At 52.6% G+C, this 23,289-nt stretch overlaps 1 protein-coding gene across 6 annotated transcripts in view; it reads left to right on the top strand.

Moving 5' to 3' along the window:
• RNF220 (ring finger protein 220) overlaps positions 1 to 23,289 on the top strand; it is a 214,246-nt gene that overhangs the window by 65,865 nt on the left and 125,092 nt on the right. The gene's annotated exons all lie outside the window — the stretch shown is intronic.

The raw sequence follows: 23,289 nt of genomic DNA, 5'->3' as shown, positions 1-23,289 counted from the left end.
TTTGCCATATTTTCAGTAGGAGCATTTTTCATCCCCTTTTTTCATTGCCACCCTTAGAGCCACTGTACCATGAAAGGGAGCAGGGATCCCTCACACACCAGCCCACGTCACCGTGCATGCTCCCTGGCACTGCTGAGCAGTGCTGATTACCCAGGAGAGGAGCTATCTTCTCTATCCCTCCCTTGCCCACTTAGGGCATTTTTAGCCCCTGGCCACTTCATGGTCCTTCTCCCAGAGGCTGGCAGGATGCGGCGGCATGGAAGGGGCTGGCCTGGGAGCCAGAGTGCAAATGCATTTCAGTAGGGGGGGAAGAGGAAGGGCAAGTGTGGATTTTATTAAGTGATAACACATCTTCAAATCAGATTATGGGAAATTTTCGGGGCACCTCAGCATTGATTGGTTGGGCCAGCATTGGCGAGGCTGTGTTGGAGCACGTCGGAGCATGTGCAATCGGATCCCTTCCATTAGCCTGATCGATAGCCACCATGTGGGGGGAGTGGGCCAGAGTGTGGACAAAACTGCATAAATATATACGCAAGAGCCAAGAAATCACATTACAGGGAAAGAATCCGAGCACAACATGGGTAACCCTTTCACCCCAGCACCGAGGGCAGGGGGAGCATTAGCACTTTCAGGGCAGCCTTCTGTCTCCAGTGCTGGATCAGGGGATGACTAGGTTGTGGGTTGGTGTAGCAGTAGGAAGCAGTGAGGCACCACTTCCCTGTGCCTGGCTTGCTGGAGGCCAGGTGTGTTTCTTTGGCTACGAGGGATCTGATGGCACGTGCTCTCACATGCGTGACGTGGCTGGGCACCAGGAGCGTGAGCAGTGTATGCACAGTGTCCCCTCCAGCAGTGTCCCCTCCAGCAGTGTCCCCTCTAGCAGTGTCCCTGCTGCTCTTTGAAGTGTGTGCTTGTTAGTGGGTTACTATCAGACACAGCATCCATGTGATGCACAAGAAGAAGGAACTGGCAAAGGGCTGAAGAGTCACTGAGCCAAGCCCAGCCTGCAGGCCAGGTCTTCCTCCATCACTTCTCCACCAGCAATTTGCTGTGCAGCCTCAGGAGGCTGGGAGTTAAGGGTCTCCCTTCTGCATCATCGCCTGCAGCATCCTCCAGTGTTGCAGGCAGGCAGAGGTGAGTGCATCCAGTTCAAGGCAGCCTGATGGCAGTGTGGGAGAGGGAGGAAGGGAGAACAAACACTTCCCATGGGACAAAGAGCAAAATGAGACAAGGGGGATGTCAAAGGGAAAAAGACAGCGTGCTAACATCAGACAAATAACACATTTATAAAATCTGCTCTGCTTCATACAATCCTGAGAATTTGTTGGAACACAATCAGAAGAAGAACAGATCTTGCTGTCCTCTGAGCCCATCTTCTTTACATCTCACATTTAGGATTTCTGGACCAAAAAAAGTATCCAAGAAGCACAAATGCTGCTGTAGGGGCCTTCCCACTCTCACCTGCAGTGCTGTCTGGAGCCCCACGATTTCATCTCTCTTTCCACCAAGTCCCACTTATCGCATTTCCAGGCCCTCCCCAGCCATGCCTGCCTTTCCAGTCCTGTTTTGACACTTCTAATTAGCAGACATTTAACACCTTGTTTGGCTTGGACTCTGCCTTCAGCCAGACAACACATCGATGGCCTTTGACTTCTCCCCTGACCCCGGCTAACCTGGCAGCGCAGCGCTCTTGGCATCACTCTGAACACATCCTGTCCAATTTCCTCCCGCTGCCCTCTGCCCCCCCGGTCCCCACGGCCCTCCCCAGCCGTGCCGGGGCGAAGGCACCGCGAGATGCGATGCGCGGCCTTTCCCTTCGTAAGCGCTTTCCTGGACATGATTTAAAGCACTGAAGCAAGAAGAAGGGGGGTAAAAAAAAAAAAAAAGACCTGTAATAAAGTCAGCACTCTGCTTATTAAGGGGAAAAGGCTGTGCTTTACTTATACTAACATTAATTAGATAGATATATAGGGAGCAAAGAGGCCTCTAGGAGATTTATACAGGGGCCCTGAAGATGGATGTGAGGATTGACAGACAGCAGCTCCCTTAGAGTGCCAGAAACAAGGTAACTGGGAAGTGGTGATGGGGAGTCAAATGGCAGTGCTCTCAGTGATTCTGAAGTGCAGCAAGTATGAAGGCAGATAAGGATGTTTGTACCTGCCTAGAACACCTGAGGGTGCCATAAAGCTGGAGGGACATGCAGATGGGGAGTACCAGGGAGGCGTCTGAGAGCATCCTCAAAGAGGAGCATGTCTCCCTCTCCTGTTCCCCTCTGTGGTACAGGCAGGCAGGTGTACTGGCAGCCAAAGTCTTTCATGCAGTAGTTTGTCTTTCATTCTCCAGAAACCTGTAGCCACCTGGATGCCATTACCAAACTGGAGACACTCCAAGCTGTTTATTTTCATTGTGAGACTTTTCTCCCTCTGCTCCTTTCCTTGCTGCATCAATAAAATATTTTCCTACCATTCCCAGCGCTGGACAGACAGCAGAGCAGCAAACTCCTTTTCATGATCTCCCTGCAGAAGGGTGCTTTGTTAGCTCTGATCAGAGCAGGTCCCCTTCTGCTCTGTGCATCATGCTGAGGTGGAAGAGCAGTCCCTGCCCCAGCTCTCAGCCACATGCAGTGGGGCAGAACCATCTGCATGCCACTAACACAGCAGAACAGGTGACCATCTTTTTGGGCCTTCTGCCCTCATGGCCATCTGGACCATCCTTTTTTTTGTGTTTCTCTTTGGGAAGGTGACTACAATCTGTGGGTCCAGCAGGGATAGCTGAGCCCATACCACCTGCATGTTCTATGTTTTTCACCATCTTTCCTCCTTCCTCATCTGTCATCTTGGCGATAGCAGAACTCCTCACTGGTCCTTTCCCACTGATGCTTCAGTAAGGACAAGTCTGGAAGTGCTCTGTGACACCTTTGCAACTGTTGAACTTTCCACTTTGGGAAGACAAAGTGGGCTTTGTTCACTCTCCTCTAAGCACTTCTCTTACCTGCAAGGATGAAATCTGACTGAAGCAGGAAAGGGAGGTTTAACTGTGTGTCCTCACAGGCCCAGGGGAGAGGCCTCACTCATCCTAGGACTGCCAGGTGCTTGCACACCAGTGAGAGACTTCCCCAGCCTGGAGAGCTGGCTGTCTTGTTAAATCTCTGTTCCCATCCGCTTTGCACAGGAGGAGCTTCCACACAGGGAAAAGCCCAGGGCTGCTTGGGGAGGCTGTGACCGAGGTGGGAGTTCAGCTGAGGTCTCTTTGATCCATAGCCTCGTGATCCACCATGAGCCCATCCCACTCTGAATTAGGGCTTGTAAAAGGCTCATGGTTGCTGCTGACAAGCGAAGGGTGAAGGCTCTGGGGTTTTTATTTGCAATTGCTGCAGCCTGTGTCCATGAGCTACATCAGGACCGCTCATCAGCTTGTCCTGCCTTTGCTTTCTGAACTGGATATCTTCATCCTGCCCAGGCAGTGTCCCCTCCCCTCTTTCTCCCAGCCTGGATTAAATATAGCAGCTAACTTTGGTGGTGATTAGTAATAAAATTTTAACAAGCATCCATATGAACGTCGTTCTGTCACTTTTATGAGGCCATTTACAGCAGGGAGATATAAGAGCACCTTAAATCTCCCCCTAACAGGAGGGGTCATGTCAGAAGGGTGAGAAGCAGAGAGCTCAGTGTCCCATGTCACCTGCCCCGTGCTGCTGAGGGTGCTTCCAGTCCCCACGATGGGACAGGTGGCTCCCCTTTGTGCAGATGTTACTGGCTTGACCAGTCACTTTCTGGACCAGTGGATGGAAAAGGAGGGAGATGCTGTGTGCTGCCAGTGCCCACAGGCACTGCCCATCTGCAGGGAAGCCCAGCACAGGGATGTCGTTGGAGCTGGGGATGGGCACAGCAGCACAAGGTTTGCTCAGGCCCTGCAGCAGGGCAGAGGCCTCAGTGCTAAGGCATTGCACTTAGAAAAATAAACTCTGATAGGAAAAAAAGTGTTCACATCAACCATTTTCCATTTGCCTCCCAGGCATGCGGACTGCACAACGGGGAATGAATGATTCTTGTCTTTTTGCCCAAGCCTAAATTTGGGGCCTGACTCTACCCTGGCACTGCCTGCCTTTTTTAAGAAAGGCTTGTAAAAGCTATACGCCCTTCCCTGTTTCCGATCCGTTTGGCTGCACACCAAGGGCTGGGTCTGCTCCTGCTTCCAGCGATGTGGATCTGCCCTGCCCTCAGCCACGTCATGGGCTGTGTAAGTGGGAACTGGATTGAGCCCCTTCTCAGCAATATGTGTGCGAGCAGCTGAAGGGATCCTTTTCAGGAGTACAGTAGAAGGAATAAGCCTTTGTGTTTCCTGTGTAGTTACGTGTCCCAGCTCTGCTCCTGTCTGTGGGCTTAATTTGTGTTACCGAAAACTTTCTGTGTTGCTCAGCATGGCAGCTGCATCAGGCTAGAACAGGTCCCAGGTCTGCCCAGGTTCTGGGCTGAGCACCAGGGACAAGCACAATTTCTGAGATGTGATCCAGCCAGCAAATTGAGGATGTGAGACTGCACAGGTGGTGTTCCATGCTGGGAAGGGGAGAGCTCCTTCTGCCCCAGGTGAGAGGCAGCAGCAAATTCCCGCACCTACTGATATCCCTGTGCTCCCAGAGGAGGGCAGAAGGGATCCAGGACAGGGAGAGGTGCTGTGCCTTCCTCAGGGTCACAGAAGCCTTTGGGTGACGGCAAACCTCAAAACAGAGCCCTTCTGTCCCAGCAGCCACCAAACCACACGGCTTCACAACTGCGCTGCAACACCCCTTTTGTGTGGGCACTCTGCTTCCTGTGCCAGCAGCACCGGGTCAAACACAGCTTCACCGAGGCTTTTATTATTAAGAAAAATGCCAAGACTTGTGGTCTGAGTTATAAGTGGAAGTTTAGGTTTGTTCCTTTTTCTAGTTTTGTTTCTTCAGAAAAAAGGAAACACACCTTAGAATAGTGAAATCAGAAAATAAGGAAGCAAAATGTGTCTGAAAGGAGGGCTTGCTTGTTGTGAGCAGTGCCTGGTTGTTATTATTATTATTATTTAATGTAAATAATAATGTCAGTATTATTGACATGACTAATATGCATTATAACTAATATACATTAGTTATGTAAAGACACATAACTAGTTTTCCAACCTCTTATACACTACCCAAGCACTAACTGTGCAAGGCAAGTATAAAAACCACCTGTGCAAAGGCAAGGGAGCAGAGCAGGGAGCAGATGCCTTGTTCTAGGTCTAGAGCTGAAATTATACTGATAAAATGATATCAGGGAAGTGGAAAAGATTGGTATAGATGATTTTGATTTTCTGGTGAACAGGGCAGAAGTGAATAGGTTGGCTAAGTCAGACTGTTACTTTTTTTTTTCGGAAAAGGTGACTTTTCCATGTTTGAAAATTTCATTCTGGAGTCTTGCAGGGTACACTGGCCCTCTGGTTTTGACCAAGTGGGAAATCGATTCCACAGTGTTGCTGTTTCATGTGAAAAGCAAGCCTTGTGAGCCAGCAGCCCAAGCAGACAGCATCTTCAGGACTCTCCCTGTATTGCTCACAGGCCACAGGGTTAAGCAGGGGTAAGAACACAAGACAGCTGCTGGCAGCTTGTGGGTGAGAGGAAGCAGTGGCTGCTGTCAGGCCAAGATGATGTTGGCATTGGCTGCACTTGGCAGCAGCAGGATGATCCTGTATCTTGCTCCCATGCCGCTCTGTTGAGTTTCCCTTGGAGCCCAGGCTCCCCCTAGGCTGGTATTTCGGTGTTTTTCCTGATTGCTTCCTTGGGTCAGATGAGACATCTGTATCCCTGGGAGCAGGAAGGACCTGATGTTCCCTCTGTGCATCACTTCACGTTGCTACTGAGGGAGCCTTGGTACCTTGGATGAGTTTAGTGAGCCGGGATGTCCCGCACATCCTTGGTGCTGTAAATTGTGTTCTCCATCCTCCACAAACCCACGTGTTCACTGTGCATGTCGGTGCAGTCACAGATAATGATTGGGATCACCACAGTGACCTGTTTGCAGGAGTGAGTTGTCTGAGTTTGGCAGAAGAAGGCACCTCAAGGCCCCTAGCAGGTCGGGGATGCAGGAGGCGATGCTGCGGGAAAGAGAGCCCGTGGATGGTGGGATGCAGGGGTAGCCCTGCTCCGTGGGGTTAGAGCCTGATCCAGCAGGAGGTCAAAAAGGCAAAGTTTCTTGGGAGGTGAATTATCAGTGGGAGCAATATCGGCAGGTCAAGCACATCGGTGCTGGGGTAATACAGTTAAGGTGCAGAGCCTTGGAGGGAGCCCGGCCGAGGAGTGCAGCATTAAAGCAATGAGCCCGGCTTAATCTGCCCCAAGTGAGGGCAGTGGGGTCTTTAATATTGTGTCAGGCTCGCAGGGCCTTGTTGGCGGGTTATTCTTCACGGCAGCTAATGCCACTGGGCTAACTGAATTAGCCCCTCCTTCCGCGGGGTGAGCGTGGGGTTGCCGGGAGGGCGATCGTGCCTCGCAGCTGCAGGGAGAGCGAGTGATGGCCTGGAAATTCAATCAGGTGAGGAGCCATCGCCATCCCCGAAGGACAGGGAGCAGCCCAATTGGGGAGGAGAGCCCGGATGGGAATGCCGACCGGCTCCGTGCTGTCCCTGGGCAGGGTGCCCTCCGGGGACTGCTCCCTACTCTGGATGGCATGGAGTGCTGCCCCACAGTCTGCTGCTCTGCATCCATCAGCCTTCTGGGAGCACCTTGGTGGAGAGCTCATCCATACCTCTGTGCTCATTTGCAACTTGCTTGTGGCTGGGTGTGGTGTTCCCTTGAACATCCATAGGGAACCACGGCACAGGGACATGCTGGCTGGGACATGCAGCGTGTGTCCAGCCAAGCTGAGCATCCCTGGAGTCCACCCCCAGCACACTTGCAGAATTTCTTCTTGACCAGAGATGAAGGTTCACCAGTGAGGGATGGCCTGGCCCAAGGAACTGGCAAGTAGGTCTTTTCCTGGCCTTGCTGCTGGGACAAGGCACTCCCCACAAAAGCCACTGAGTGATTTCACCATCCACTTTGTAAAGCCTTGAGGGAAGTGCAGGTAAGGAGGACAGCTGAGGAGCTAGGGTAAAGCAATGGGCTATCAGGAGTCTCCCATCAAGAGTAATTTTCTGTCCTTCAAAAAAGGAAGGGGAAAAAAAACCTCTGAGCATCACAGGCATTTGTTTGTCGTCCTCCAAACCTGCCACTGCTTTTTTTCTTTCCCAATCCCAGCAATTGCTTTCTTCCTTCACATCTAATGACAAGCACGCTCCTGGCGAATACTGCAGCACACTCTGAGCGGGTGACAGTGGCCATGCCCACCACTGCCTGGATGGTGCCGAATCCAGAAGAGCTCACCTGTGTGCCAGGGGCCTGGGACAGCTTGCTCCCAGGTGGTGGCACTTTGTCAGCCCCAAAGGCAGGAGTGGCTGGAGGGGGCCACAGAGAATGCTGTGGTCTCAGGGCCCGGGACAGCAGACTCACGGCAGAGGGTTGCTCCCCTCCCACGTGACACAGCGCTTCACCCCACCATACCAGCCCTTTCATTGCTGAAGCCACTGCCTCTTTGCCCCTGCCACCAGGGCAGATGTGGTCCCCTTTGCTTTTCCAGGTGCCCCTTTGATCTTCAAACCTGCCCCATCTCTCTTTTCCCCCCCGTTTCCTCACACTGATATAAATGGAGGCTTTGGCTGCCTTTAAATAGTCATATCTAGCAGACAAGCTCCTGTCAGCCATAAATTTTACAGTAATGATGATTTTCTAAGTGGGTCGACTGGAGCTATTTCCGCTTCAGCCTCAAGTTACTGCACATGTCCCCCCCAGGGTCTGGCAGCCTCATTTGTTGTCCCCCTAATTGTCATTTCTCCCATACGCACTTGGGCAGAAGCTGGAAGGAAAACTGACTCTGCTGCTGGCCCCAGGCTGGGGCTCCCCCCTACCCCCACGAGTCCCTCTTAGTTCTCCCCCTGGGAGGGGGATTCAGAGGAAGGGAGAGTGCTGCAGGGGTGAGACAGCACTGGCTGCCTCTGACACAGGCAGAGGGAATGGCTGTAGAAGCCCACCATGTGGATGCCCTTACCTCTTGCCACTCTCCCCCACTTCCCCAGCTGAGTGAAGCGAGCCCCAACCTGTGAAAGCTGTAATTGCAGGTAATCCCCCCACACTGCTCATGGTTTGAATTTGGCAGAGCAGGAATGTGGAAGGGAGAGGGGGAATTACTACCCAGACGTGCTGCAGGGCCAACATCTGCACGAGTCATCAGTGCACATCTGGCTGCAGCAGCCTGTACTTGTAGCCCAGCCAGTTACTTTTTAGCCCATTGGGTCTGTCTCAGGCTCCCACTTAAGGGCAGCACATGGACACCCTGGGACTGGGAACCCTAGGGTGTTAAAGGAATTACTCCCTTTACCTGTTATTGCTGTTGATGTTGAGGTGGTCACTCAGACTTGGTGTACCTTAGCTTTTTTATTTGTAAAAGAGATTTGGGCTGTCTGAAGGATCACACTCAAGGGTACCCATCTCTAGCTCTTCTGGAGAGAAGGGTGCCTGTGGCACCCTCTTCCAGGTTTGCCTAAGGCTGGCACTGCTTTACAGCATCCCCAGGGATATGCTGGATCAAAGGAGCTGATTCCTGCCCCCACGTACAGTTGGGATCAGTGAGGTGGGTCCCTGCCTACTTTCTGTTTCTCTTGAGTGTGGTCCCAGAGACAGAAAACTTTCTGCAGGATTTCTGCCTTTCAGGATCTGGCCTTTGCAAAGGAAGAAGCGAGGCAGGATGGGCAAAGTGGGACTCCTATGCTGTCAGTACTGGAAGGTCTTTGTTGAGACAAGCAAGTGGCTGAAGATCCACCCCCCACCATGCTCTGGGATGAGGGCTGGCCCTGGGGAGCACTCTGTCAGCCTTGTCCCTGAGGTGGGGACTGTCCTTCCTCTGTCTCCTTGATAGAAAAGATCTGCTGAACCTTCTCATCCTGACCCTTCATCTCTGAGGTTTCTTTGGGAATATGCTTTGTCAGGGTGTAAATCCTTGCTGCCAGTGAGCCACTCTGTGCCGGGGAGGGGGTGCGGGGAGGGCTTTAAGCAGCAGGCATGTGTGGTATGTCTCCTCACAAATGTGGCTGAGCACCCTCCCTCATAAGGAGCCTGCTTGGGAGTCACCTGAGAGCAAAAGCACCTTCTGTTCAGTCACTTACATCCCTCCCTGCTCTCCCAGCCCTCAGGAAAGCAGCCTGACCTCGCTCTGCAAGACAGCAAACGCAACCTCCTCCCCAGGCAGGCAGATTCCCAGATAACCCCCCCCCCCAGGCTTTCCGAGGGCAGTGCGGGTGTCAGAGGCATTGTCTCTTTGGAAATTAATTTTCCTGTCGATTTCCTTATTTCTCTTAATTGATGAGGGGCGAGTCTTAGGCGCGTTGCCAGCGGCACCAGCCACAGCCTCCCGTAGGTATCAGTAGAGCCAAAAGCACTAGCGCCGAGGGTTGGGGAGTGTAATGAACTCTCAGAGGACTCGTTGCAGCTCAGCCCGTGCTCTAGATTAGCTGAGGAATCATCTGGCCCAGCTATTAACTGTCCCATTTAACATCATAAATTATTAACCTAATTTTGAGGAGGGTTGGTGACAGATCACGTTGATTTTGTCTTGCTTTCCTGCAGCCTCTCGCACAGTCTGCCGGTGTGGGGTAAGCCCCAGGCAGGGCCTGAGGGTCCATGCCTCCAGAGGAGGGGAGAGACAGGGCAGCACAGCCTGGCTGCCTGCAGAAGGACCGGCTCTGGCTCTTCTTCCAGCCCAGTGGGGAGCTCAGCCTGAGCCTGAGCAGGGGAATCCCCCAGTAGAAATAGGGAATGTAAGAGCTGCCCCCAGGGAAGAGCAAAGTCACCCGCTCCCCAACAGACCTGCACTCATGTGGGTCACATCTGCACCCCCTGTGTGTGGGTGTCCAGGACCTCTTCCCCTTACTGGGTACTTCTATGTGCTGCCCACCCTCGGTGGAATCCCTTACCAGTGGCATTTTTCAGCTTGCTTAAACTCTTTAGTTTGTATGGCAAAGGCCTGGGGTCAGGAGGTTTTTATTCCTATGCTTGTTGTAGTCTAGAGCTTGTTCAAAAAGTTTCCTTCCTGGGAAAAGTTTTAAATAAAATAGGGGAGAAAAGTGGATTCTTTGGTATAAAAGTTTTAAACCTTTCAGAGTTTGGGGGTTTTTTCCAGCCAATTGAAGCATAATGAAAATTTAAGGGATACCATCTTTTCTTTCTCCTTTATCTTTCTTAGAGAAGAGAGATGTGTGCAGGAGGAAGGGGCTAAGAATTGCACTCAAACCATCATTTCTTTTAATTGAGTGGAAAAATTTTGAAATCATTTGGTCTGTTGAAAAAAACATACAATCCTGAAGGAGAGCAAGCTCTGAAATCCTTGTAAAACGCCTCTTTCATTCTGGCATCACAGAAAGGACTTTTTGTTGCCCTGTGAGAGCAGCTGTGCTGCTCGGGGCTGCCTGTCCGTGGTGTGCGAGCGCGTGGCCCTGGGCTGGCCGTGCGTGTGTCCCCAGGCTCTGTCCCACACGGGGGTGGCCTTTGGAAGCCAGCGTAGCCCTCGGGCCCACTCTGCTTCAAGGCTGTACAAGGTTCAGTGGCTGTAGCGCCAAGCCTCACTGCCACACATCTCCCTGGCTGGAGGTGCTTGGGGTCAGGATCAGCAGGCTGCACTGCTGGTGAAACACAACCCAAAAAGCCCCAACACAAGCACAAAGAAGTGGTTTTGGTTATGGTGGGAGCATGGAAAGGTGTCAGAGTCTGTATTAAATTGACAAGAGCCTGTACCACTCATCCCTGAGTACCCACCTACTAACCAGAACTGTGCCTGTAGCTCATCATGTGCTTCCTGCCCCTTTTTCCCTTAGGCAGTGAAGGAGGGAGTCCTGAATTTGCAGACTCTCAGCATTGGTGCTCTCATGCTCCCCTGTCTTGATGTCACATTTTACACACATAGAATAGAGAAGGAAATTGCCTTTGCCAGAGGCCCGAACCTCGTGCACACGCAGTACAGACCCACACAGGACTGATGGCCAGCACATGGATATAAAATACAGCGCCCTGCCATAAAACATGCACTGCTAGTCTATATATTTTGCAATCCCTTTAAAGATTTTTTTTTTCTTTAAACCCCTCACCCCAGCTCCCTCCCCATTCTCCCCCCAAAAAATTATTATAAAGAATTATTGCCATTAGTACGTCTTTCCCAGTGAAAGGAGAAAATCGCCTCATTCATAATTTATACCCTCAATTACTATTAATAAAGAAATATTTCAGCAGAAAATCGCCTGGGAAAATTACACGTAACATTGCATTAACATTCTATTTGAACATTTTCATCACATTTGTTATAGAGTTAATAAGAGGGATATGCTCCCCTGACTTCTTCATGAAATTATGGGCTGCCTATGATAGTTTAATCTTTTAGACTTTATATAATATATTCACTTTACTAATTGAGCTATCCAAGGAGCAGTTAGGGATGTTCTTAAACGTGGAAGACAAAGTAATCACGGCCGTGACTTCCTGACAAGAAGATCTTCTTCCGGAGATGAGGAGCTGCACGTGTGAGGGGCACGCACATACATGTTTGTGTGCAGACGTGCCACTCCATCAGCCCTTCCCTTAATGTCCTTCCTGCACTTGGAAGTGAGTGTGAATGGAGGGTGGAGGTGGTTTTCTGACTCGTGAAATATTCCCCAAAAGCTGCATTTGTATTTCAGAGCGAAAGGGGGATCTGGTGAACTTGAGCAAGGTATTGTTTTGGGAATAGTTAAATGCCCGGCCTGGGGGACTTCTCAGGAGCAGGACTTCATGTAGTCAAGCCTTTACATTCAAATTCTTTCCCCACCCACAGTCAGGCACAGATCATCTCCAAAACTCTGGGCAAGGAGCTGGACTGGGGTGTACAACCCCTCTTCTGATCTCTGTGGAGCTTTTGCTTCACCAGGTGGTGTGATCAGGGCATGCAGTGCAGAAAGGCTTCCCCCCACCCAGCATACAAACAAACCCACAGTTGGGCCACAGGCAAGAAGTGAGGTAGGTGTGAGCAGTGAGACATGGGGAGGCACCTGGAAGATGGACACTGCTCTTGTGCACCATGGGCATTGCTCTGGACAATCTACTTGTCTCCAGAAAACGTGAGCAAAAGGAAAGTCTTGGTAGCTTTCTCTTCTGCTCCTGCACCTGCTGCAACTGGAGCCTTGGTCCAGACTCAGCTGCTCTTGGACCTTTCCTTGCACAGATGCAGCATTGGACACTGAGATTTGGTCCTCTCATCCAGTTTGGTAGTTTAACCCAGCTCTTTGAGACCCTCTTTTCCCATCCATCTGCACATGAGGGGCCCCTTACTACAAGATGTGATCCAGGCCTTGTGGTTTCAAGCAGGAGGCTTCCCAAGGCAACAGCAGGCAGTGGTTTGCACCAGGTCCATGTGAAAAAGGGCTGCATCATCAGCGTGTCAGAGCTTGCTCACTCATTAAGCCTGAGTACATGCAGCCTTGAGCAGGTGCAAGGAGGGATCCATCACTGCTGAGCAATGGCCCTGCCACTGGGGATGAGGCAAACCTCTGTTCACTGGCCCTGATGAGGGAGGCTGAGGGAGCACAGGACCAGCTGCTTTGTTTCATATCCACAGGGCTCTGCATCCACCAGGCATGGACAGGGAAGGGGTGACAGGGCACAAGATGGTACACAGACTCCTAGGTGAGGGTTTTCAGTCACTCCTGAAACCACTCTTGTGATACTCAGCCTCTCCAAACTGGTGACCAATGCTGACAGCAAGCCAAAGGTTTAATGTAAAGCTTTCATGTGTTGGGATTCGTTAGCTGAAACTCATTAAACAGCAAATAAGAGCCTGGATGTTGCTAACTGAGCCCTGTCAAAGGCAACTCCTGGGGGTGAGTCAGCCTGGGACTGCAGGAGACCCCCATACTGGAGGGCATCCAGGTGAGCTCCTGTCACTCCCCAGCAGACCACGGCCAGTGCATTCCACCAGACACGGGAATTCATGCAGGAAGAATGCGAGAGGGGTGTGGGCAGTGAGCACCCCTGCTCCATGTCCCAAGGTTGCTCTGTTCACACCTTCAATCCATCACGCCTGGCCGGGCTCAGCCGCTCAGACCCCTGGTGTGGCACCCAGTTCTGTCACCCATAAGAGGGGCTGAGCTCCTGCCTGCTCTGCCCTCCCACCCCATATGAGCCCATCAGGGAGACTGGGATAGGTGAGAGACAGCAAAAAAAAAAAAAAAGTATCTGCAGTGTGAGGCAGGGAGAGCAAAGCATCCACGCGTGGCTGCACAAGATGTGCAGCTCCACTAATGCTTCCACGGTGCAGCATGGTTGTTCCCAGTTGGCTTCTCATGGAACGTGCTGCACTCTCATTGCTGAGCTTGCAACTGCCATTTTCCTGGTGATGGTGTGCCACCAACCAGCAGTGATGGAGGCTGGGGCTTCCTGGGCCACTATGGAGACATGCTGGGCAAGCAGCAGGCCACATAAGCCCACATCTTCCCTTTGCTTCTCTGGTGGGCAGGGGGACACAGAGCTGTCCTGTGTGCACGTACAGGGAATTGGGCATCTTTCCAGGAACCACACGGGCAGCCTGGGAACAGCAGAGGCTGAGGAAGGTGAGGCACTAACTGTCCACCCTGGAGATGGCCACTGCCTGGTCCTGGGCAGGATGGACCGTGCTGTAAACAGGACAAGACTTGTAAACAGGGCTCCAGCTGGGATAAATTTAGCCCATTGGGGTTGCAGCCCTGGCGCGGCAGGACACGGTGTCAGGGTATTGTCAAGAGGAGTGAGCGAGAAAGAAGCTGAATAAACAAGCACAGCTTGTCCTTTTTTTTTTTTTTCTGTCCCAGCGTTGTTGTTTCAGCCGGACAATTGCCCTGCAGATTGAGAGAACGGGCTGGAGTTCAAGTGAATTTGGCTTCCAGCACCTCCCTTTTCACATTGTGTTTTCACATGGGAATGTATCCTGGCATACAGGGGGAAAGCGTCCGTACCCGTGTGTGTGGTTAACTCCATGGATGCTCTGCACACACCTTTGGGCTGGCCCACAGGGATACAGGCTGATTTGCATCCTGGGTGAGGCTGAGCAAGTTGGCATTGGCTGTCACGCAGGACTTCACTTTCTCCTCCTGCACAGCCCAGATTAACACCTGTGGGTGTCCAGGAGCACAAGTGCAAGGTGATCTGTGCTCCTTATGTGTCTGTACATGCCTCTGTGGGTAGAGCAGCCCTGGAGATGTCCCTTCATGGCAGAGGGGACACTGTAGAGGTGAAAGTCTTTGCAGAACTTTAGAAGTGTGGATAAGGACTCCTGAGATCCTTTTCTCTTTTTCTGTCATAGGGTTTGGACAAGTCGCATTCCCTTGACAAAATCATCTGTGATCTCGGGAGCAAAGGGCATGGATGTTCTCTGTCAGTCCTGCTCTGTGAGGACCTAAGTCTTTTCTAAAGGCCGTGTTTAGAGGCAGCCTAATTTTCACATCTTAATTTTATTTTTCTCACATCTCTCTCTGACACGCACATACACACGCACAATTCTATTGGAAAAACGATTTTAATACCCATGGCACATTGTCCTGGTGTGATATAAAATCCAATGACATGTGGCATTTGGAAAAGGTCACTTCCCCCATCAGGATTCATTATCCTACCTCAGCCTGGGAAGCCATGGGGTTGCCCCCTCCTCTGTGGACCCCTTGCCCCCTCCCCAGCTGCAGCAGGCGAGCAGGGAGAGGGGATGAGGCATTGGGTGGCCACGCCACGGACTTTGGCAGTGTCATGGCAGTCCCTGCAGTGAGGGCTGTTGTTTCTCATTTGATGTCCCTGCCCTTCCCGATGCCTTAATTTTCCCCCTGCCACAGAGCAAGAGGAGTTACAGGGATATGCTGCTGGGAAGGCTCTGTGGGGGGCATGGGGGTGGGTTTGGCTTTTGCCTGCCTTCCCCTGCTCGCTGCTTCATCTGTTCCCTTTCAAGTCGGAGCCGGCTTTGCGGTGCCCTCGCTCTGCACGGTTGCGGAAGGGAAACGCTCCCCTTCCCTGTTTCACTTTTGGCTGGGTTAGTTGGGAAGTGCCTGCCTGTGTTGAAGCTCACCACCACTTAGGCAGAACTGAGAAGAGAAATTGGAGAGGACATGGAAAGCCCAGCTCCTCGCCAGGTTCCTCACGAAGCATGGGGATGCTCACAGCAGGGCAGGAGTGACAAGCTGTCCTGGGGTGCTTACGTTTTTGCCTTTCCTTGGACTCATTTCTGCTCAGTCTTCCCCAAGATCATCTTTGTCCAAGTGTATCCACCTCCCCAAGGTGTTTCCAGCCCAACTTGGAGCTGTTCCCTGGATGGCAGAAGGTTGCAGGAGGATCAGACTTGCTGTGGAGGCTGTCTGGGGGTTCTCGGGGGATGCAGTCCGTTGCAGAGCAGAGCATGGCTTCTTGCAATGGGCTGTTGCATGGGAAGGGAACTGGGAGCCAGGACTTTTCCACCTGTTCACTAACTGCCTTGGGTCACCTTGGGTCACGACCCTGTTCCCCACCTGCAGGGGAGGGGAGAGGCAAGGGTGGATGCATTGAGCATGCAGTGGGCTCGGGGCTGTGGGATGGGCAGGAGGTGGGAAACAGGAGTGGTTTTTCCTGGGGGGGAAAGGGTTATTTTTGCAGCAAGGAGTGGGGTTTAATGCCTGATGAAGATTACTTCTCAGAGTGCTGAGGGTGATGCTGACTGGAGCCCCTTCCTACCTCTAAACACCAATGAGTTATGGGTACCCCAGCCTCTAATTACGCAGTCAGCCCCAAATAGGCTGTGTCTAACGAGGCTGACAGACTAATATCTCAAGAGCCCTTAATGTGTTATCATCTCTTGCTGTATGACCTCATATTTATAACTGCTCTGGTGGGAGGTTGAGAAATGTCCTTCTCTTCCCCCAGCTCCCTCCCCAACTTTCCCCCCCTCCAGAGCAGCAGCTCTTCAGCCTCATCTGTTAGGATCAGGAGGAGAGAGGCGACTTCCCTCCATCCATCATCAGAGGAGTTTGCGCTATTAGAAGATTAAAGACATTTTTTATAATATTTGGAAGAGGCTTTGAAATGTCTCTCAAACGGTGTGATTAATGCCTGCTTAACCCTCGCCTGGCTGGGATGGTGTGATGGGGAGGTGGGTGCATCCCAGGGCAGGGCTCCCCGGGCACCTCAGTGGTCACCCAGCCGTTGGGCACCCCGAGCCCTGACAAGGTGTGATTCATGAGCGCAGGGCACCTGCAGGAAGCTCCGGCCTCCAGGCAGTTCCTGACGCACCGGGGACTTCGTGGTTTCTGAGGCTGCAACGGTTGGCGCAGGAGGAAGCGTCACCCGCCCCCTCCCCAGCGCTTACTCAGGAGGCCCCAGGGCTGTGCTGGTCCAGGTCTGCAAGCTGGACCATTCCACACCAGTGCTGTGGGTTTCAAGGGGGGGCAGGGAGAGGGGGTGAGCAGCCCGTGCCCATTCCCGGATGACCTGAGCTGGTGGGGTGTTTGCTTTCCTCATTTCCCTTTCTTTTTCCTCTGCTGCTCCAGATGAAGTCTCCCAAAAAAAGCTGTGGGCATTTTAGATCCTCTGGTAGGATCCACCTTCAGAATGCTTCAGCCTTGCTCAGAGTTTGCCATAAAGACCCATGGGGCTAGAATTGGTGTCAGCATTGTCTGGTGCCTGCCAAAGGCCAAATCACTGGTGTTCCCTGACATTGGTTCCCACGGGGGAGTGGAGATTTGGCCTCGGATGGGGGAAGGATGCCCACCTTCTTTGATCACAGGCACAATGTTTCATAATCTCAATTTCTTGTCAATTGATTGCCAGATAGAAGCGACAACCAAAGAGGGCCCCAGGCGTCTGCAACTGCCACTCATCGTATGATTTTAACTCTCCCCCTCTGTAAGTTTGCATTATTTTCTTCTTGTTGTTGTTGTTATCTAAAGAAACCTCCCCTCCCTCCCCCTCCAAAAAGCCTCCTAGAAATCCCAATGCCCTTGTCCATTTAGTATTCAATGTACAAATAGCTGAGAAGGGTTAATGCATGATTAATAGGTGTTTTATTAAAATGGTTAATCTGTCATTATAGAGTCAAAAAGATCAATAGATTTCTTATAATCGTGGCTTAAAATCATCTTTAGCACCATTGCTTATGGGCTTAAGACCCCGAGCAAGATGCTTAGGGGACCTGGGAGTCTCCTGTTAACTCCTTCTAACCCTTCTGTCACCTAAGTGTGACCCTGCAGACGTAGAAAAGCCAACACAGGGCTATGTGTACTGTTATGGTTACCATCCACCTTATTATTGATGGGTATTAAAGTTGTCACACCTGAGTGACAGAAAAGGGAAATGGAAAGCGGGAGAAACTGGGAATGCAGCTGGATAAATGCTCTTTGTTACAACCATCAGCAGCACCCGAGTGGAGTGAGGCGGGGGCATGGCTGGGCTGTCTCCCATCCATTAGTGCCTCTGTGAAGCAGCAAGCATTGGCCAGGCATTGCCCATCACAGCCTGGCTCCTTCCCTAAGGAGAGCTGCCTTCACACTGGGGTGAGGAGAGGAGATTCCAGCCTTGCATGGAGGTGAAGCCATATGCCTGATGTGAGACAGGGTGTCAGTGGCCAGGGAGGACCAACCCAGTGCCACCTGAGTCCCCTCCCTGTCCTCAGCCCCAGAGGCTGCTTTCCTGGCAGCTGGATGATGGTGGGTCTGGTTGACCCGACCCCTTTGGGATGCCTGTTCCAAGCTGCTGCTTGATAACTCCGGTGATACCGTGACGAATCCCAGAGATGCTGAGCTGCCGACCCCCAGCGCCATGTCTCTGCAGGAGGAGGTGCTGTTTAGACAGGTTGACATGGGAGTGTCTGAGCCAGCCCAGGCAGCGGGACTGCAGCCCCTCTCTGCCTCCTCACTGCCTCACAGCATCCTCTCCTCCGCAGCAGAGGAGGGATCCTGGGGTCATGCAGGGGGTCTGTGGTGGAGCTTGGACAGCAGTGCAGAGCGCTGCAAGGGCAGCTGGCATTGGGGAGTGGCTCCTGAGCAATTTTGGGAGCCTTGGTTATGGATGTTGCCTGCGCCACTCATGTAGTAGAGACCCAGACCTGCTGCCTAGTGAGCAGAGCAGATGTTTCTGTGCTGGTACCAGTCCTGGTGGCCTGAAACCCTTCCCTAGGCCTCCATTTCTCCCCCTAGGTGTGTGTGTGCAGGATGGGCAGATTTCTGTGCAGCCCCCAGCACCACAAGCCTGCCCAAGGTTGGAGACTCTCCCTTGGAGGCTGCTGGAAGCTGGCGCTCTCCAATGATTTGGCCATGCAGGGCGCCTCTGCTGCAGCCCCCTTCCCTCACCTCCTCACCCTGCATGAGGGCTCAGCCCTGATCCCTGCCTAGCCCTGCAGCCTGTGTCACCCAGCTGGCCTCAAACCAGTTGAGGTAAAATAAAGACAAGTTCATCCTGTTACTTTCTCTTCCCTGCCCATCCTGCACTCAGCTGCTTCAAGCTGGCTTGAGTAAGTGCCACCCCACAAAAAATCCCCAGTCTTCCCCATCCAGCTGGCAGGTGTGTGCCTGGCATGGGGATCTCAGCCTGCCAGGAGGGTATCACTGCCTTCACTTTCTACCCCCACCAGTGCCCTGTGTGGGGCTGGGTGGAGATTTTCCAGACCCCCTGAGTCCAGCCCTCTCCATCCCTGCCTCATTGCTTATTTCTGGGCTATTATGTTCGACAGGGAGAATTTGTTTCTGTCCAGAGCAGATCCCCGGACAGTCTCAAACCTCTGAGGATTTATCATCCTGAGCCTTTGTTTGTGGGTCTCCAGGACCCTCTGCCCCACAGCCAAGCCCAGACGCTTCTTTGTCTCCTCTGCAGAGCCTGCTGGCCCCCAGGAGCACTGACCCTTCTCTTCCCCCATGGATGTCCAGGCATGCAGGCTTCCCCACACCTGGTCACACACATGCCTGCAAAGGCCACTGCTGGGGGCAGGATGCTGCAGTCCCAGCAGCAAGGGACACATCCTACCTACAGGCTGCGAAGGGAGGTGGCCCAGGGCACGGCGTGCTGGGCTTCCTGCACAGAAATCCCCTGGGATTAGATCATGTTCATCCCACCTTGGGACTGGTGTGGGGAGCCTAGGCTTGTCCCCTTGCAGCCCCAGAATTGCATCCCTGTTTGCCTCCCTGCTCCACAGCAGCTAAGCAGCTGGGAGGGCTGGGCACAAACGAGATGGGATCCCCCTTGCCTGTCTTGAGGGCCAGCAGTGATGTACCCTTGTGTCTAGTACAGCTGAAACAGCGGCTGCTACCTGTGCCAAGAGACAGTGGGGGCAAGTCTTCATCTAAGCAGATGGTCACCTGCCCTGTGATCAGAGTGGGGAGGATTTGGGGTCACTCTCAAGAGGTTCAAGTCTATTAGGACAGAGCTATCAGCTGGCATAGTTAGTGACTGGGGTTGTGTTTCCAAATCACCACTGCTGCTGCTGTGTCATATGGGGACCCTGCTTGTCACCAGCCCCTGCTCACTGTCATCCTGTAGCAGAGGCCACTGCAGCACAGAAAGCTGCTCTGGAGGCTGGTGGAGTGTGACGGAGAAGGAAAGGGGTGCAGGGCTGGTCCACCAAAGTGCCACTCCCACAGCCCCATCCCCTCCCTGGCTGCCCACATTCCTCTGCAGCAGCGCCAGGAAGGGGGGGGGACTAACCTTTGGCATGTTTATTGACACTCCCTGAGTTCATACTGTGACTCTACAATCTTTCCCTGAGATTATTAAGAATTAATTGATCACTTTTATATTCCCCCCGATACCCGGTGCTGCTTCGCGACAGGCGGCAGGAGGAGGGAAGGGAGGCGGGAGGAGGGTGGGGTGTGTGTAAAAAACACACTGATAAATGTTAATTACTCTTTTACAGCCCTTGTCAAATTCCAAAGCAAGTCGTAAATTCATTAAACTCTAACGGATTAAGCACATGCAGCTTATTTAGTCGCCATAAACAAGATCATTTGGATGTTGATTTTCCCCTTTTTATTGCTGCAGCAGAAAAGGGGGGAAAATCAGATGAGGAAAGCAGTTGGTGGTTACAAGGGAGTCAGAAAAGTTTGAATTTATTTAATATCTTGTTTTCTTGCTCTGTGGCAGCTCTATAGCATATCAGTCCTCAGGTTGTGCCTGGGCAGCGTTTTGCCAGGGAGTCTGGCCATCCCAGGAGCCGTGTCCAAGCAGCTGAGTCTGCATGGACAGCCCCGGGATGGAAGGACCACACTGTACAAAGGGTCTACAATGTCCTCTCCATGCACCAGGGCTGCCTTCTTAGTGATGAGGCTCTTAAAGACCTGGATGAGCAGAGATGCAATGCTCAAAGACCTTTTGGTGGTGTCTTTGGCTGGGATGGCTGCTATGCTCTCCATCCTGCTGGGATGTCTCCAAGGGTAGGTTGTGTCCAGTGAGGCTCAGTCTGGCCCCTGAGATGCAGGGCTCTGCCCTCAGTCGCTCTGCAAGGGATTGTAGGGGCTGAGTTAGCGTAAAATCAGCTCTGCTCGTTCTGCGAGGTTTCAGCTCATTTAATGCTGTCCCCAGGGTGCTGACTGTGCCCAAGTGAGTGAGATGTGACCTCTACCAAGCTCAGCCATGAGAGAGAGGAGACAGGGAAGGGAGCCACGCTAGTGGGGAGGGACAGGGTGCCTTCGGCTGCTCTGAACACAGGAATGTGGCCTGAGGTTTGCCAACCCTCTTGGAGAGCCTGCCATATTCTACTTGTGTGTGTTAATAATCCAGGCTGACCTCCTGAGCTGTGGGAGCGGTAGAAAGAGAATGAGAGGAGGGTCATGAAGATTAATTAATACTCAGGGCTCTAATTACAAGTTTCTTTAACACTGGGCTTCTAATGAGGAACAGGCGCTGAGGCAGCCCTGAGTCCTGCTGCCCCCCCAGCTGGCCCTGCTGAGACATCTCCTGCTGCCTGGTAGGGGTGGTTTTACCGGGAGTGATGGGAGTTAGCCCCTGGGCACCAGGATCTCCCACTGGAGCTCTGGGGCTCCAGGCTGTGTGTCCAAGAAGTTGCCACGCTGCTGTGTAACCCCGTCTGTGCCTTGGGCTGAGCGTTGGAGACCTGCTACCATCCTTAGCATGCCCAGATCCCTGCCTTGGTCCAGTGGAACAGGAGGGGCAGGAGATGGCCCAGGGGTCCAGAGATCCTTGATGGGTGTCACAGCCTGGCTCTGTGCAGTGGAGGATGCTCTGCAGGTCTGGTGCTGGCAGGAGCCGTGGCACTGCTGGCAGCTGGTTCTGCTGGTGCTGGTGAACCACCTCCAGCTGAGCGACTCACAGCCAGCAGTGCTGGCCCTGGGACACGGCTCTGCTTCTCCAGCATCTCCCAGCCTCCAGCAAGGCTGAGCTCACCAGGAGCTGCAGGCAGCCGTGCACTGCAGGCAGCAGAGGGAACTCTAAACACCTCACTGGAGCTCTCTGCCTGGCTGCTGCCAGAAAAATTTTGGGCTTTTGCTTCAGAGCCTTCAGCAGTTCTTCATCTAAAGGAGGTGACCTGGGCACTGGGGGTTAGCTTCCTTCCCATCTTAGCCCATCTCTGAAAAGAGTGCAGGCCCAGAGGGTCTGAGCCATGGGCACGTACCCAGCTGCCCCAGCCCTGCTCCCTTCTGCCTTTGCCTCTCGAGGGGCAGAGGGAAGGAGAGGAGCTCGAGTAGGACAGCGAGGGGATGCCAGCCTTCAGAGCCCCATTCCCAACAAGCATTTCCCTCCTGCAGCCCTCGCAGAAGCACCCCTGCCGGCCAGATCCTTCCCTGCTTCCCTGCTGTGCAGAGGTGCCCTCCAGAGATCTCCCTGGGCTTCTGAGTGCAAACGGGGCATCCAGGGGTTAACGGAAGGAGCGTGTCCCATGCTAAGCAGTAGCTAACAGCCACTAGCTAATAACTTTATGGCTTCAAAGCAGGGCATTTATCATGCTGAAGTTTGTTTATGCACTAGTTATATGGCACATTATACCAGCACTGTGTTTGGCTGATAAATTTTCCGTGACAAGCAGGGCTACCAATGGGGACTCACCGAGTCCAAAAGACCAGTAGCTTTTTCCTGAACTCTGCTTTTGGAGATAAGGATGTTTCTTCCCTCTTTTGTTTTGTAAGGAGGAAAGAAAAAATTTTGACAACCTGTAAACTTGAAAAAAAAAGAGAGGGAGAGTTTGTTTCGAACAAGTTGCCCAGTGCTGTAGTGCCCCAATGGGGGCCGAGGAGAAGGTCCTGGTCCTGATGAGGACCAGGTGGGCTGTGTTGGCAAGTGATGTTCATGGGCCTGTGCTGGGAGATTTGGGCATGTGTTGAATGGGCACTGACAGGCTCTGGATGTCTCTGGGAATGGCCTGTCTCAGTCTCATCTGTGTTCTTGGAGATTATTTTTTTTGTAGAAGTTTAGAAGGCATTCTGGCAGCCCTCTAGTTCTGCCCAGTGTTTCTAAAATGAGCTACAATCATAGCATTCTTCACTGTTTTGGGGTTGTGTGTGTGTGCGATTTGTTGCTGCTTCGGCAGAGCTGCTGTGTTCCCCTGTATCCCCTTGCTCTGGGTTCTACTCCTTTAATCCCACTAATAGTAATGACCTTCACATTTCTGGCTTCCTCTATCAGAGGAGCCAAACCCACTTCGCAAACATTAACGAGCTCGGCCTCCCAACTCCGTGCAAACATGATGGGTCAGGATTATTTTTCCTGCTGTGGTGATGGTGAAACCGAGGCATAAAGCAAGGAGCTGGCTGACCTGAACCTACCCAGAGGGGCACCCTTTGCTTAGCCAGTAAACCTCACCCTGGTCCAATTTAGACCAACATAGGCTTTCATGGGTCTCACCTCTGGAGCAAGACCTGGGGCTGACAGGCTGGTGGGTTGCAGTGGGATGAATCCTGATGCCAGGACCTACCTCTGAAGTGCCACCAAGGCAGTTTGTGAATCAGCATCTGTTCCTCCTACTGGGGAGTGGGGCGTGTGCTGCTGGGGGTGTTGTGGCGTGCCAGCTCAGCTTGGCTGCTTCCCCGTGGGGCCGTGCCCACAGCCACAGTGGGCTTGTCCCTCTGCCCTGCTGCAGCAAGCAGAAAGCCCCCACCATGGTCAAGTGTTTGGAGGCCAATGCCCAGGCAGCAGAAATGTGGGGGCTAACCTTCCTGCATGAAACATGTGCATCCTCAGGGTCTCCCCACTGAGGGCATCTTAGTGCCCCTACCTGTGCACACACACAGGTGTGCAAAAAG

The sequence above is a fragment of the Lepidothrix coronata genome, unplaced genomic scaffold (genome assembly GCF_001604755.1).
Source record: "Lepidothrix coronata isolate B3197 unplaced genomic scaffold, Lepidothrix_coronata-1.0 Scaffold112, whole genome shotgun sequence".
NCBI classification, from domain to species: domain Eukaryota; kingdom Metazoa; phylum Chordata; class Aves; order Passeriformes; family Pipridae; genus Lepidothrix; species Lepidothrix coronata.
This window is presented reverse-complemented; position numbering and strand designations above follow the sequence as displayed.